This window comes from Lagopus muta, chromosome Z (assembly GCF_023343835.1).
Source record: "Lagopus muta isolate bLagMut1 chromosome Z, bLagMut1 primary, whole genome shotgun sequence".
Taxonomy (NCBI): Eukaryota; Metazoa; Chordata; class Aves; order Galliformes; family Phasianidae; genus Lagopus; species Lagopus muta.
The window spans coordinates 35,047,623-35,060,191 of NC_064472.1; the positions used below are offsets into that span (position 1 = coordinate 35,047,623).

General features: G+C 37.6%; 1 protein-coding gene across 6 annotated transcripts in view; it reads right to left on the bottom strand.

Annotated features, from left to right (window-relative positions):
• Window positions 1–12,569, bottom strand: part of APBA1 (amyloid beta precursor protein binding family A member 1) — an 81,255-nt gene that overhangs the window by 33,781 nt on the left and 34,905 nt on the right. The window lies entirely within an intron of this gene.

The window sequence follows — 12,569 nt, forward strand, 5'->3', positions numbered from 1 at the left end:
AGAAATACTCTCCAAAAGTATGAACAAACCATGATTCTCTTGGGTAGTGCACTTCCCACTTTTACCAACAAATTCTCTGCAGAAGAATCATTCCCAAGCACCTCCTTGGAGCACCTTCTATGGACTGCTGTAGCATTTAAGTGACATGGAAAGGCATGCATTAGAAAAACTAACAATTGCCAGGGGCTCTAACATTGTAGAGGTATGACAGAAGTATTCCACCACTTTATCTGGAGCTTACTATCTCTGCATATAGGAAGAATGTAATAATGTAAAATGGTAGATTTAGTCCTACCACTGCAGTCTGCAATTGGTAAGATACATGACACCTATGCAGACCACATTTCTCTAATGGGGTATCTCCAGCTGAGCTGACCACCCTAACTCCTGAGATCAGCAGAGATAAAAAGGGAGACTCAGCGTGCATCTGAAGTAACCTGTTTCTTCTCCTAGGGAAGCATATGACAGCTACATTCAACATAGATATCTTCATGGAATCTATCTAAAATTATCTAAGATGGATGATGACTCCTGCACCAAATATCTTTCCTGTAACATGAAGCAGCATTACTAATTCTCATAACCTGACCACAGCGAGACTAGCAAGGCATGTTAGCCTTGCTGACTGATTGAAAGCCTCAAAAGATGATACAAATACTAGAGATGTCTGCCAACAATAAAGCCCACAGAAACAGGAAAAACCCATAAGAATACAGTTTAAAGTATGAGAGTTTCTTAGAGCGAGCAGGCTTATCTACCTCAGAAGGTTTCATTTGCACACAATAGCTTCAGCTATTCTGAACCTTACCCTACATTTTAAAATGTAGTGTCATGAAAAGGACATCTCCAGAATTCTAAGTTAAACTGTATGTCTGTGGGTAAAATACAACTTCAGCCTGTGTTTTATTGTTGGAATACTTTAAACTTCAAAGATCTATAAAACCATGTACCAAATACTAATTAAAAAATTAAAATTAATGTAAAATAGAAGTTGAAGTCAATCCCCCGAGTACAGACAGAGAGGTTTCGATGGCAAATAGCTGAATAAACAAGCTCCATGAATGAGCATTGGAAATACTGACAAGAAAACAATACCAATTTCAGCTGCCCTCTGTCAGAGAATTTGACAGGCAGGAAAAGCAAGATGGGAACCACTTGCATTGCAGCCGCAGGGGAAATCTAATGGGATCAGCTTCCAGATGAGCAAATACTCCTCCTTGTCTTGTCTTAGCCACACCTATTGCTTTAGTCTAAAACTTAAGAACTCTTACATAAATAAGGAAGTAAGGGACCAAAATATAACACTGCCCTTGTTCCAGACTAATCTCATTTTCAGAAACAGTCTGTGCGTAATTCTTGCAAACGTGGCACACTGTGTTTCAGCTCTAAAATTTGACTTTTTATCTCCTTCACAAGGGAAGAAGAAGTATAGCATATCTTAATATCAAAATTGAATTTTCGAAGTAATAGTTAATGTATCACATGAACTGAACAGGTAAAGATTTTCTATACAAATCAATATTGTTTCAAAATAACTATGAGGAAACTCAGTTTGCTTTCTCCATCTAACAAAGATATCGAAGTAAGAAACTTTCAATGACAAGATAAGGCCTTTTGCTTCTAAGGTTTGCTGGAAAGAATGGACAGATGTGTGTCAAAACTACCAAAGCAAGCATTCCTCTGCCCCCAGCACAGAATAAGAAACTGCTATTTAAGGAAATAAGAACAAAAGCTCTCAAGCACTTTCAATTTCAAGCCCATAAAAACAGTGAAGATGCTGATGTGTAACAGCCCCTTGAAAAGTTCATCCCAAAAAAGATTTCCTTTCCCTTAATTTGGACAGAATAGAGGATTACTTACTAATTTTTATTTAAATATGTTGCAAACTCATATTTAAGTATCCTTCACAGAGAAAGGGCAGTAATGCAGAAAGAAATGAAGCTACGCAAAAACGCAGGAGAATGACCAACTTTCTGAAATCTTTAACACATATATCCCAGCACACCTTCAACTGAATGATAATAAGTTAGAAGAGAAGGAAAAATTCCAGATGACACAATGTGCTTTAGGACAACCAAATTTCCAATAGTACCTGAAAATACATGATTCAATTTTATGAATCTTAATAGGAGAATGCAACACACTAGCTTACTATGGAGAGATAGCATTGTGGACAGATATAGATGTATGAAACAGAGGGATTACAGACGATACAAAAAATTCTAATGACCACCCAAAAGCCTCAACATTTTCTTTACGCAAAATGGATGCTTCCACAGTAAAATTCTTTCACTTACTAAAGAATGATCTCAGACTAATTTCATATACTGAAATTTCCAGGTTATGTCTTTTGAGGGAATGAGAAAACTGTTTCACTTTTAAGCTTTCTCCCAAGGAAGGTCCTATTCTGGTTGTACTTACTCGGTTAATTAAATTTTACTTTTTAACTTTGGGGGAAAAAAAATTGAATATTTCAAAAAGCACTGAAATTGATTTACTAAACTGGGGATCTGAATAGAAGTCCCAATAATCTTCAGTGAGAACCAAGCATCTAAGTATATCCATTCAACTACCTAACAACCAGTCTTTAAATCACCTATTTAAATAATAAGATAGATGTTTAACTAGATCTGTTTTCCTATGTAGAAGCTGAAGACTACTAAAATATTATTTTTCTGATTTTTCCTGATTTTTCTCACTAGGCCTTCCAAGAGCACTTCATCTCCTACAAGCAAACAGAAATCAATACCCTAAATAAAATGCCATAGACAGAAGAGAATATAAGCAAGAAAGGTCATCTGACCCGGGAAATAAAGACAAAGCACTCATCTGAAATGTATCATACTCTCCCATTAATTGCCCGGAACAGCAGCTGTGCTTCAGTAATCACACATATACAGGAAAGTGCTTTCTGAGCACTCAGCTCTGCACTCAAGACTTGATGGATGAATCTGTCTCCAGAACAGAGAAATCAGAGGTTGATTACTAGTGCAACCAGCTTCTTCCTGAAGGTTAAACTACCTCATTGCCCACAAAAAAGAAAAATTAAACATCTCCACATATTTTTCAAGCAACAGTATTAAACTGCTTGAGAATTTTTCCTTGCTACTTTACATTAAAGAATATTTAAAATACCAGCAAAGGCTATGCTATCATCTGGAAACAAGACTGCCACATTAATGTTCAGGAAAAATTTCCAATAAGGTAAAAATATGAGATTCCAATTTGATTATTTGTTTCATTCATTCATCTGTATAATCACTTGCCTTCTTATGCATGTTTACTTCACAAGATTATCTTAGGGTGCCCCCAAAGCAGCCCCTTCTCCCAGCTGAAACAGTCCCACCATGCAGCCTCCCCTCATAGGGCACAGTCTCCAGCCCCACAGCCCCAAGGCATGCCCTCCCCTCATGCTCATTCTGTGTGTCTCATGTTGTGAGCACAGCCCCTGCCTCCCCCCCCCCCCCCCCATCTGAGGGGCCACATCCCATTCCCACTGCCCCTCACTTCTGCCCAGACGCAGTGCTGCCCCAGCTCAGCTCCACGCCACAAACACCTGGGGCCACCCCTGAGTTGCACCCCAGCCCCACCTGGCCCAGTCTGCATCACTGAAACAGATTATTTACACACACATTTTTTAATCAATTTTCTCATATATATAAGTCATAACTGTTTCCTCTTATTTCACACAATGTTTTTAAGAGAAAAATTAGTATGTGTGGTGACCTTGTAAGCAAAAAGAGCTTTGTCTGTCCTAGAAGTCAGCTGTTCCCTGAACATGTTTACCCACAACCCCAAGTCACATTAGAAGCAGAGAGACTTCAGGCTGAATTTGCAAAGTCATCACACTGAGTGTAAGCTGTCACAGCACACTCTCCACAGAATTTCATAAAGTACTCCAGCAATGCACCAATATTTCACTTGTACAGGTCTTTACAAAAGACAACAAGTAATATTTATTTAAATACAGCATGATTCTCAGTCCCTCAGGAACTATGCTACTTGGTAGCACACACACATTTCACTCCAGGCAGCAGAGGAAGCCTTGGAAAGAAAAAATACACAACGAGAGTAATATTCAGTTAGTCACAGTGCCATAGCAAAAAAATGTTTTCAGTGCAGGATTCATATTCAAATTATGTTACCGAACCTATTTTATATCTAAAATTGCTTCAATACATTAAACTGTACCAAGGACTGCATCAATTGTACATGATTTCCAAACTCCTTCCCCGCAAAAACACATCAGGGATTAGGGGAGGATTATTCTTGCTCAAGACAAGGCACTGAAAAATACCCATCTCCAAATACAAGCTGTATCACTGAAATAAACAAAATGAAAACTGCAGGTGTAGTTACCTATATGCAGAAACACAGTACACACGTACGTAAATATGTGCTTGTTGCCCATATGTCTTAGTCTTAATCAATAAATAAACAGGTAATATGTTACTCTTACTCTATTAAGACTGGAAAGGCTGCATTCAGTACTTGACACATTTACTAATTAAAATAAGCAACGTAAATTTCTGGACTAAGATTTCTTACTGCAGAGATTTTTTTTCTAATCACAACTAGCCTAAAAGAATATGCAGATTCCTAGAAGAAAGGCAATATTCTTGCTATAAAATAGTTGTACACTGGCCCACGCTGAGTAACCACGGCACCTAAAAAATCCATTGCCTAAATGAGAACTGGAGCCAGCCAGGCTCTGTGCACAAGATTCAGGGACTTACCATTCAGGTCTCCCCACAACTGAAAGCACGAGAGACTGAACTTTGGATGTAACAGAGGAAGAAGAAACCATAAATTTATGACCAAAGGAACACTCCACTACTTGAACAGAACCATGAACAGATTTAGGTCTCTGGTAGAAATATAAGTAAACTGTAAAAATTATTTGGGACAGATAATTACATCTATTACATAAATATTAGTGTATGTATATATATATATATATATATGTACTAATACATATACTAAGCTGCAGTATGCACCTAACTGACTGAAAGGTCAATCACACACTGGATTTCATTTTTCCACTATTTCTAAATCTACTTTTACAGATTTTTACAAAGAGTGTAAAACTTTGAGGTGTAAGGGATGAATATGCGTCAGCACAGACCCAAATGGTATAATCTCCTTGAATATATGGAATTAATTTAGGCTGATTTAGAATCAATTTCCACATCATTAACAACAGTCCTTACACATCTCTTTTAATTTGAATTGACATCGAAGCTAAAGCAACCTGTACCCAGCAGTTCAGAAATGTCATAATTCCCTGCTAAACTTGTAACAGAGTACTGCAACCACACCATGTTCCTGCAATCCTCATTTTATTCAAAACTTTAAATCTGTGCAAGGAACACTATTCAGTAACTGTTCAAAACAGAAAGACAAGAGGTCTCAAGCACTGGTGAAGCTTTAGGGCACTGGAGAGAATGTTCTGCTCATAAAAGAGATTCTTCCCATCACCTTTTGCTACTGAAGTTCTGTTTGTACAAGAAACAGAGACAAAGGACTCTGGGACTATGTGAAAGTATCCATATGCTGCCAGAGAAAGGTTAACTGTATTAAGACCCAAAAGCATCAGAGAAAAATGTTGAGAAGAACCCCAGGCAACCTCTGCAGTAGAATACAAAAACTATATGCAGTAAACCAAAGATCCTTATAAGAAAGGAAAAAAAAACACAAATCCCAGTTGGAAACTGGTTGAGAGAAGAAATCTGACTGCTCTCACCAACCAGAACAATAAAGCATCATAAGTAAAACTGTTATTCTAAAAGCTAAGCTAAGGAAATGTAACTTACTCTTTCCACTCTGCTTCGATTCTCTGACAGGTTATAGCTATCTTTATTTCTGGTTGTACTATGGATTGAATCTTTAATTAACAGCTTTATAATCTGTTAATTGCATCAATTTCCACATAAGAAAGAGACGTTAAAGCCATATACAAAGTGTCAAAGCATAATGACATCTAAGATCAATAGTTGAATAGGAAACTAATTTCAGTCTCTGTTAGAGGTACTGATATTAAAAATGAACATTTACTGAATCTGGGCACATGGTTATTTGTAATTTACAATATTTTCCTTTCTGTGTAAAAAGGGAAGAACTGTCTCAGAAAGCATAATGGAAAACAGCAACTCTTCAAAGATTAAAGGATGTTATCTTCGCAACTGTGACATTTTTATAGCAGTTAAAACTATGTATGTCTATTTAAACAATGGGACAATCTATGCTAAAAACAAACAAAACACACAAACAAAAATCCTCAAGTCAACCTAACAAACACAAGACCTCTTCCATCTCCTTTCACATGCTACAGCACGTACATACAAAGCATCTGTAAGCAGAGCTAACAAACATGATAGATACAGTAAACTGCAGAGAATGACACAACCTTCATAGTGAGTATGTATGCCCATGCTTGTGTCATGAGATTAAAACTAAGATATCCAATAAACTTTTGAATTTTCTTCCTCTGTTCACAAATAAAGAGTATCCTACCTTTCTGGCTGAGACAATCTTACTCAGGTGTATTCTTGACTGTTGTTATACTCTAGATGTAAATATCTACCATGCACAACTATTCTTTGATGCAATGGAGACAGAAAATATACCAGACAAGAATTAAGATTCAAAACACTCTGCATCTGTTAAAAATTCTGAGTCATTTAGTCCTTCTGATTTAATAACTTGAAATTACAGTGTGAAGGGAAAGTCAATTTTTATCAATTTTGTTGTGGAAAGCGCAATTTTCAAGTGACTTAAACACTACATTTGTTAATTCCTTAATGTGAACAAGACACACGTTGTGTCAGGTACACAGAAACATTCTGACAGCGCTGAGATGACCTCAGTAAAAGAAGGATCTGCTAGAACCAGTCTCTTAGTTAATTGTGTCCTTCAGCTGAACGAAGCAAGAAGAACAATACTTCTAGTGGCAATTGTTTCAAGCAAACAGAAAGGCTAGAGTAGAAATAATAAAAAGTCCCTAGGACTGCCAAGCAATAGATTATTTACTTCTTAAAGGCATCTGTAACAAATCTAGCAGTTACCAAGACAACACTTCTTGAGGTAAAAAATCTGTTTCTTATCTTCCCAAATCCAAGGCTCATCAAAAAGGTATGGAAATACCACTGAAACTGAAACCACTAGATTGTGGATCATCCGATCCATAAAAGGATTTGTTCTGTGGAGCTCACAATTGCCTCAGAGCTTCAAGCTAACAGATACACCCTCACAGAAAGCAACAACTTTATTTCACTGCTATCGAAGGAGCTGTATCTCAGTTAAGCTGAAAGCCGGTGGGAAAGACAGGATAAAGAATGTGCTTACCATCTATCATGCAATAGGGAGATAAAAATGTACCACTGCCTGGCAACCATAACATCAGCTATGGAAAACACCAGATTTTACACTACCCCCTCCTTCAACTCAGAAGCATGAAAGACTCAAAAACAACTGAATTAACACCTGTTAGCTGACAACCCTAGGCTCCTCTTCAAGGACATGATGTATACTTGGACCACATTATTAAGAAGCTGCTTTTAAGCACTGGATAGCTTGCCTGGTGGAGAAACAGAAAAATCCCACTAATAGAAGGATTTCACTCAAAGGTCCAGGCTAACCAAAATTAATTAACTAACTAAATACACTGAATGCAACTTCAAAAGGTTTGAGCTTCTACCTATACAACTTCTACATTCAGTAAAAAAACCCAAAAACCAACCAACCAACAAACAAAAACCTATGGAACAACAACAAAGATGCAAAGGGAGAGAAGGTGGGAATGTATAACATAGGTTACAGCAGTTAAAATTAAGTGTTTTTTATCATCCCCCAAACAGACACCTTTCTCTTCTACCACACTTTCTGTTACAATTTTAGCCCAACCAATCTCAGACATAAGCTGCAACAGCACTTGCAGCTCCTTCAGTTTCTTCTATTCTGATGATAAACTGATTTAGTCCCAGTAAAACAAAACAAAACCCACTGCCAACAAAAACAAGTCAGAACAAAGCAACAACAACAAAAGACCTAAAAAACCCAGAACTACAGAGAATAGCTCCAGAGGCTTGAAAGAAAACTGATCTGTCACTTCCATCTTCTCATACATTCACAATTCTGTCACAGCGCTACACCATAAAGGCAGCCTCACTGCCCTCCTAAGTACCATTTGGAAGGATGCCATTTACGTCTGAAGCTATTAGAGAAAAAAACGGCCAAAATGGACATCACACAAGCGTATCTTCCACTAGCTTCTTGAACGGTGATGACTTCTCAGCAACAGAGCAGATGCACCACAAGGTATCCCATACAAGATTTTTGGCTGCCAGAGGCTGGTCTGACTAGACCAGCACCTACTTGCATTTGACCAGCACCACTAGAGATATCCCAGGCTGCCCCAATTTTTATCTAGTCTGACATAGGAACAGCTTCTGTGCCTTGGGAAGCTGTGCCCCTGTGCTCCTCTACAGGACTGATGTGAGAAAGGTCACTTGTCCCAGAGGTGAGTACCAAGACGGGTCTTATTCCCCCACACAGGGGAAGACCTTGACTGAAGCCAACTTTCTGCACAAGCACATTTCTGTTAGTACTCCAAGGCAACTACACATTAAATCTGTTCCCAGACATAATTAAAACCCTACTGAAGGCTGGCATTTCTCCACATCTGCAGCTCAGAACCAAACTTGAAGAGTCTCACTAATTACAGTCCTCGCTGGGTCCTCAGAAACATCTCACAACAAGCAGACTCAGCACAGACTCAGCAAGGGAGATTCATGGTGGGGTGGAAAGGAGAACTGTACTTAGTTGCAGTTTCCTGAACTCCTCAGTTGAAGAAAAAATAACCCTGGTGATGCTGATCAACTTAACCAGATCACATTGCCAATGTATTGCCAAATCAAGGACATCGGAACCAGATATATTACGTCAAAAACATAAAACTTGCCACATTCCTCAGTTTCTATCCACTAAGCAAACAAGCTTACCATACATAATGGTAATTATACAGAAGCGTTCTCCCAGTTAAAAACAAACAAACAAGCAAACAAAAACTTGAGGGCTATCACCCAAGTACACTTCCCTATTCAAAGTTTACAGCTAGAACTTCCAACAAGTCAAGTCAAGCAATACACACAACAGGAGAAAGGGACAGAATGTTGGAGTCATAAGGGAGACAGAACACAAACAAGACATTTTCTAAACACAGGTTTGGTGGCAGTCATCTTCCTTTTAAATTACTGTTCCTCCCTCACTGCCCAGTGCTTTTGACTCCCTTTCAAATAAAAATTACTTCAAGCTTCAGGTGTCTCACGTTTCTGTGAAAATATGTTACTTTGTCTTCTCCTTAGAAAAGAACTACTTAGATTTAGTACAAAAATAAGCACATTGAAAATACTTCTATGATAGTCTCCTAATCTTTTTTATAACATTCAGACAAGCAAATACTGCAATTACAGCAGAGAAAAGTAGCAATTAAAAAGTGCAATTGTAATGTAAAAAACATTTCATGTGGGTAAGCTTACAGGACAAAAAGTACAAGCCTAAAATGAAAGTATTTAGGTACTCAACTATTAATTTTTTTCTTTTTTCTTTTTTTGCTTACAGACAGCATAGGAGTCAATGGCTCCGTTTTGCTTACTGACAGGAGTTATTAGAAAGAAATGTACAAAAACATGACCATTTCTTTCCAGGCTATTAAGTCCTAATTATTTTGCTCTATTATGTTTTATAAAGAGAGAACATGATGCACTTTATATGTTCCATAAGACCTAGGTAAGAAGGACTCTACACTACCAGGGATTTAAACTTATTCTGCATTGTCCTTTTATTTCTTTTCAGTGAAGGACCATCCCTCCTACAATCCTGTCTTTCTCTTCTGACATCCAAGCTTAAATGCCATTATTCTCCAGTAGTATTTCACTAGCATTAAAAGCCATGCCAATCTTCTGCAGATCCTGAGCTCATATACTTAACAGCCAAGGTCTGGAATTAAAAGTAAAGCACTGCAAATATAAGCAATGTTTCACAAACTTGTCTCCAGCAGACACAATATTAATGAACCTCAGTCAGTGCTGGGGAAAAAAAACTGCTTGCCTTTTGAGCTCTGTGACTAGATTTTGCCAATTATGAAAGCCTCTGCATTTCTGTCTTTCATCAATTTGAGGAAGGAGAAAAATATCCAGGAGAAAAAAAAAAAAAAGAAAAAAAAAGGAGATGAAGAGAATTGGCAAAAAACAAAAAAGCCTCTGCAGTTTGCAAGGATGAATTGTCATCCGCACTCGTCAGAGCGAGTTGCTCAAGGCAGGCCTACATTCATGTTTGTCAGTGAAGTACACTTCAGAAGTGTACTTCTTTTTTGGCTATTCAATGATTTTGCAGAGAAGAATTCTTCCACGACGTCCTGACTAAATGTCTATTACCATGAAAACTCTTACAGCTAAAACCGGAACTGACTGCCTGCAAATTCATCATATGTCTATATAATGCACCTGTTCACATGAGTAAATATGTGCCTGAAAAGAAACATGCAGGAGATCAGGAAGTTTCTTAGAGAAACTAAGTGGGGCAGGGTAGGGTGAAGGCTCAGTGGAAATGTGGCACATTATATGCAAGGTAAATTAACAAGGCATGAATTGGTTCATGTGAAACTCTTCTGCAACTCATGCAGATACAAGTATTATAGCTGAAGACCTGGCATTCAGTTTCAAAACTCTGCCAGTGACATACTGTTTTTAATTCTTGAATTTAAGCATTTCTTTACACTGCACATTAGTGTTTGAACTCCACACTCTTGAAACAAGACACGAGATCCAGGGATATCTGTTTATTATTTAAGCAATTATTTTCATTTCCTTCACATGCATACCAACATTTTTCCCTTTTAAAAAATGTTCCAAAAATACATTTTTATGAACAAATACAAAGAATCAAAATAAAGTTATGTAAGTTGTTAAGAAAATATAGCTGTTGAAGAAGAAAGGGGAAAAACAGATACCTAACTTCCTAACTTCTTAAAAGAGTACTTAGAAATTTTATCTTTTAATCTTGAATGTATTGTGAATTTCATCTTCTGCAAACACTAGACAGTGGCTAACATTTATCTGGCGTTTAATCTGAATATTTATCAAAAATATTCAAGGAATCACAACAGCCTAATTCAGTTGAAACAGATTGTGATTGACGTGCCTTAGATCAGAACTGTTCAGTGAAACTCTGTAGCATCCATCATTTCTAGTTACAAGACTGCAAAGTTAAGGTAACCACAATCAAAGCACCTATTAGGAGATTCTCCTTTAATGTATCAGGGTACCTAAGTGTAACATTTCAGTTATGGTTACTGACAACGTAGCTTTTGTAGCAGTGCTCAACCTCTGTTACTGTGAGGAAGGCAATTTCACCACTTACCTGAATTAACGTCCTCTGAGAAAAGTGTCTCCCACTCTCACCTGCAAAGTAGGTGCATACACACAGACTGTTCTGAGACCAAAACCATCATGCATGACCTCCTGTGTAACAGAAGCCACAAATCTGCATCTTGTAACTCTACAGCAACTCTTCCTATGTATGTGTTTACAGGCTCCAAAGCATATTCTGTCACTGCTCAGACAGACTAGTCCATAAAATGACTAATTCTGTTGGCAAGATGAGGCTGCAGCACAGTCTAATAACTTCAAAATTGCACAAATCCCAAATCAGAGCCTTCAGAGCAGCCTTGGTAGAATTCTGAAAAAAAAAACAAAACAAAGCAAAACCATCCCACAACTCTATCATCTACCCCAGATGTTCCATCGCTTTCACATTCACATACAGTTTTAGCCAGAATGATGGAGCACTGCCAGGCACACAAAATTGAATCTATTTGTCATACTTAACCATTAGAAAAAACTCCACCCAAAACTCCTCAAAACTCTTTCTTATTTTATCCGTCAGCCTTTTTTCTGGCTTAACAATCACTGATGGACTGAAAAATGTTTCACACGCAATGAAGTTTTCCTGTGAGCTTAAAACTTTTCTCTCTTATTGTTCCCAAGTACTTTCTGCAGTTAGATAGGCTCCAGTGATATTCCACTTCTTTCAGTTTTTCCAAGATTTCACTTCAGGTGAAATTCCTATCACTTTGTACACAAAGAAATCAAATAAGATAACAAAGAGACTGCATTTTTGCAAGAGAGAAAAATACAGCATTATTTAATGCTTAAAAGTAAAATACTTTTTTTCACACAAGATACCCAAAGAACCTTTACAAAAGATCAAAAAAAGTAGAAAAGACTTGTCTGTGAAGCAGGTTAGGTCTTGTGCCAGTATTTTCCTTTCAATATTACATCCAATTTGCCAAAGGTGCATGTCTTCTTTTAACAGCACTTACTTTTTTCAAGTATTGTGAGAATCCTTTTTCTTTTCTACATGCAGCATTAAGAAACCAAGAAAGATAGCTTTTCAGCTGAACAGATCTTATTTATTATCAGCGAGGGTTATGCTGGCATGTCATCAAGCAGTATGAACAGGATAACCGCCCACAGGTCAAGCACCTATGCTATTTGATACATATGGGAACA